The sequence below is a fragment of the Phyllobates terribilis genome, unplaced genomic scaffold (assembly GCF_046119375.1).
Source record: "Phyllobates terribilis strain yellow unplaced genomic scaffold, ASM4611937v1 Scaffold_3664__1_contigs__length_73141, whole genome shotgun sequence".
Lineage (NCBI taxonomy): Eukaryota > Metazoa > Chordata > Amphibia > Anura > Dendrobatidae > Phyllobates > Phyllobates terribilis.
Genome location: NW_027366417.1, coordinates 20001 through 25000, shown reverse-complemented (window position 1 = coordinate 25000; position 5000 = coordinate 20001).

The window sequence follows — 5000 nt, the reverse complement described above, 5'->3', positions numbered from 1 at the left end:
ATGCCCGAGCGGCTTTTCTTCCCAGGGCTGCTCCCCGCCCAGGGCGGGAGCGCAGGGGGATCCCAGGTCGGCCTTTCACCGTACTCCCTACCTCTTGGCCCTCGTTCCTTCTCCCGTTCTCCATCTAACCCCTTGGCTCTGGGGTTTCCGCTCTCCCTCTCTCGCTCTCTCTCCTGCTCCCTGGCCGAGCCGCCTGGGAGGACGAGGGTCGAGGGGGAAGGCAACGGTCGGGCTGGGGCACACCGCACGGTGAGAACCCCCTTCGCCTGCCTCCACACCTCTGTCGTCCTCCCCACTGACGTAGGGGCTCGGGAAAAGACTGGAAATCGCGAAGCTCGGCAGTGGCGCGGAGAGGCCACCCACCGCCGCCGCTGTCGCCACCGCCGCGGAGGCCGCCCTTTCGGACACGAGGGGCAGCGCGAGCCTCCGCTGGCCGGGTACGCATCTGGAAGAAAAGGGCCGCCCTCGGAGAAGATCGCTGTGCTTCCCCGCACAGGGAGCGATTCGGACGACGGGCCCCCACGCCTGGCTGGGTGGGCGCCCCGCCGTTCGCCCGTACGGGTCGTCGGACCACTGCCTTCGCTCGGTTCGGGTCAAACTCCCCACGGCTCGGCCACCTCCGCAGACGGGAGGCGAGGCCGGCATGCGCGCCCAAAGATAGGTGTCGGAAGCCCGGGGGTAGAGGAGGAAGGGGACCGCTCACCTTAAGCCAGCGCGGGCTCCAAAGCCCGGGCCGAGCGAGCGGCGCCACCTCCCCACCCGGGAGCGCTGCGCCAGATCGATCGGAGGAAGAGCAGGGGTGCATGTAGGGACTTGCCCAAGTACGGAGGCTGCAAACCCCTGTCGTCGGGAGATACGTGCCCACGAGTCCTGGAAGCGCGACTCGGGTACAGGCGCCCTTGCGGGGGGGTACTGGATGTGGAACAGCACTGGGGTCGAAGCCACAAAAGCATCCGCCCTCATGGAGCCTCTCCTCGGCCTAAAAATCCAGATTTTAGCCTTGACGGCGCCCCCATGTGGAGAACCAGGGCCCGCGGGGGGGTCTGGCCAGGCTCACTTCAACCCAGGAACACCTCTCTGACTTGGGATAGGCGACCGGCAAAAGTCCCCCCACGCAGCTGCGGAAGCCTGGGTTCAGCCAAGGTGCAGACCTCCAGCCGAACAGGGACTCATAGCCAAAACGCATACCCAGGCCTACGGAGGTGAAAACCAGCTTAAATGAGTCGAAATGTGTCGGGGCTGAGAGGTACCTCTCTCTCATATATTCTGCCGGTGGTGTGCAAAACTGGGTCTTTGCATGGAGTGTCACCCTATACCCACTTTAGGGACGCATGCAAAAAAGTGCCCGATCGCCTGGAACTGTCAGGCGGATTCGGCTCCCTGGAATTTCCTCATTCTGGTTCTTTTTCACTTTTTGTCTCTTTTGCGACATCTAGTGGGCAGGCTGCATTACTGCAACCGGGGACACCTCAAAACGCTTGGAACTGGGGAGCGGGCTCAATTTACAAACGTTTTGCGGGTCCTGGAAGTCAAAATTGTGACTTCTGAAAACGACTAAGTATCAAGGACTCATCGCGCGAATCGCTCTGGAACTGAAATCGGATGCGCGCACTGACATGCTCCCCTCTCTGGAAGTCTGACACAAGTTGAAAAATTTTCTAAGTCCCCAAAAATTTTTTTTTTCAACTTTTTTTCAATTTTCCCCCTGTGGGATATATATTTTACCCACACTTTTGGAGCCCTCCTGGGATGCCCTCTAACATACTAGAACCTCATTTTGTGGAAGTTTTCACAAAATTGTGAAATTTTCAAAAAGTCAGAAATTTTGCCAAAAACGACTAAGTATCAAGGACTCATCGCGCGAATCGCTCTGGAACTGAAATCGGATGCGCGCACTGACACGCTCCCCTGTCTGGAAGTCTGACAAAAGTTGAAAAATTTTCTAAGTCCCCAAAAATTTTTTTTTTCAACTTTTTTTCAATTTTCCCCCTGTGGGATATATATTTTACCCACACTTTTGGAGCCCTCCTGGGATGCCCTCTAACATACTAGAACCTCATTTTGTGGAAGTTTTCACAAAATTGTGAAATTTTCCAAAAAGTCAGAAATTTTGCAAAAACGACTAAGTATCAAGGACTCATCGCGCGAATCGCTCTGGAACTGAAATCGGATGCGCGCACTGACATGCTCCCCTCTCTGGAAGTCTGACACATGTGTGAAAATTTTCTAAGTCCCCAAAAATTTTTTTTTTCAACTTTTTTTCAATTTTCCCCCTGTGGGATATATATTTTACCCACACTTTTGGAGCCCTCCTGGGATGCCCTCTAACATACTAGAACCTCATTTTGTGGAAGTTTTCACAAAATTGTGAAATTTTCAAAAAGTCAGAAATTTTGCCAAAAACGACTAAGTATCAAGGACTCATCGCGCGAATCGCTCTGGAACTGAAATCGGATGCGCGCACTGACACGCTCCCCTGTCTGGAAGTCTGACAAAAGTTGAAAAATTTTCTAAGTCCCCAAAAATTTTTTTTTTTCAACTTTTTTTCAATTTTCCCCCTGTGGGATATATATTTTACCCACACTTTTGGAGCCCTCCTGGGATGCCCTCTAACATACTAGAACCTCATTTTGTGGAAGTTTTCACAAAATTGTGAAATTTTCAAAAAGTCAGAAATTTTGCCAAAAACGACTAAGTATCAAGGACTCATCGCGCGAATCGCTCTGGAACTGAAATCGGATGCGCGCACTGACACGCTCCCCTGTCTGGAAGTCTGACACATGTGTGAAAATTTTCTAAGTCCCCAAAAATTTTTTTTTTCAACTTTTTTTCAATTTTCCCCCTGTGGGATATATATTTTACCCACACTTTTGGAGCCCTCCTGGGATGCCCTCTAACATACTAGAACCTCATTTTGTGGAAGTTTTCACAAAATTGTGAAATTTTCCAAAAAGTCAGAAATTTTGCAAAAACGACTAAGTATCAAGGACTCATCGCGCGAATCGCTCTGGAACTGAAATCGGATGCGCGCACTGACACGCTCCCCTGTCTGGAAGTCTGACAAAAGTTGAAAAATTTTCTAAGTCCCCAAAAATTTTTTTTTTCAACTTTTTTTCAATTTTCCCCCTGTGGGATATATATTTTACCCACACTTTTGGAGCCCTCCTGGGATGCCCTCTAACATACTAGAACCTCATTTTGTGGAAGTTTTCACAAAATTGTGAAATTTTCAAAAAGTCAGAAATTTTGCCAAAAACGACTAAGTATCAAGGACTCATCGCGCGAATCGCTCTGGAACTGAAATCGGATGCGCGCACTGACACGCTCCCCTGTCTGGAAGTCTGACAAAAGTTGAAAAATTTTCTAAGTCCCCAAAAATTTTTTTTTTCAACTTTTTTTCAATTTTCCCCCTGTGGGATATATATTTTACCCACACTTTTGGAGCCCTCCTGGGATGCCCTCTAACATACTAGAACCTCATTTTGTGGAAGTTTTCACAAAATTGTGAAATTTTCCAAAAAGTCAGAAATTTTGCAAAAACGACTAAGTATCAAGGACTCATCGCGCGAATCGCTCTGGAACTGAAATCGGATGCGCGCACTGACACGCTCCCCTGTCTGGAAGTCTGACAAAAGTTGAAAAATTTTCTAAGTCCCCAAAAATTTTTTTTTTCAACTTTTTTTCAATTTTCCCCCTGTGGGATATATATTTTACCCACACTTTTGGAGCCCTCCTGGGATGCCCTCTAACATACTAGAACCTCATTTTGTGGAAGTTTTCACAAAATTGTGAAATTTTCCAAAAAGTCAGAAATTTTGCAAAAACGACTAAGTATCAAGGACTCATCGCGCGAATCGCTCTGGAACTGAAATCGGATGCGCGCACTGACACGCTCCCCTGTCTGGAAGTCTGACAAAAGTTGAAAAATTTTCTAAGTCCCCAAAAATTTTTTTTTTCAACTTTTTTTCAATTTTCCCCCTGTGGGATATATATTTTACCCACACTTTTGGAGCCCTCCTGGGATGCCCTCTAACATACTAGAACCTCATTTTGTGGAAGTTTTCACAAAATTGTGAAATTTTCAAAAAGTCAGAAATTTTGCCAAAAACGACTAAGTATCAAGGACTCATCGCGCGAATCGCTCTGGAACTGAAATCGGATGCGCGCACTGACACGCTCCCCTGTCTGGAAGTCTGACAAAAGTTGAAAAATTTTCTAAGTCCCCAAAAATTTTTTTTTTCAACTTTTTTTCAATTTTCCCCCTGTGGGATATATATTTTACCCACACTTTTGGAGCCCTCCTGGGATGCCCTCTAACATACTAGAACCTCATTTTGTGGAAGTTTTCACAAAATTGTGAAATTTTCCAAAAAGTCAGAAATTTTGCAAAAACGACTAAGTATCAAGGACTCATCGCGCGAATCGCTCTGGAACTGAAATCGGATGCGCGCACTGACACGCTCCCCTGTCTGGAAGTCTGACAAAAGTTGAAAAATTTTCTAAGTCCCCAAAAATTTTTTTTTTCAACTTTTTTTCAATTTTCCCCCTGTGGGATATATATTTTACCCACACTTTTGGAGCCCTCCTGGGATGCCCTCTAACATACTAGAACCTCATTTTGTGGAAGTTTTCACAAAATTGTGAAATTTTCAAAAAGTCAGAAATTTTGCCAAAAACGACTAAGTATCAAGGACTCATCGCGCGAATCGCTCTGGAACTGAAATCGGATGCGCGCACTGACACGCTCCCCTGTCTGGAAGTCTGACAAAAGTTGAAAAATTTTCTAAGTCCCCAAAAATTTTTTTTTTCAACTTTTTTTCAATTTTCCCCCTGTGGGATATATATTTTACCCACACTTTTGGAGCCCTCCTGGGATGCCCTCTAACATACTAGAACCTCATTTTGTGGAAGTTTTCACAAAATTGTGAAATTTTCCAAAAAGTCAGAAATTTTGCAAAAACGACTAAGTATCAAGGACTCATCGCGCGAATCGCTCTGGA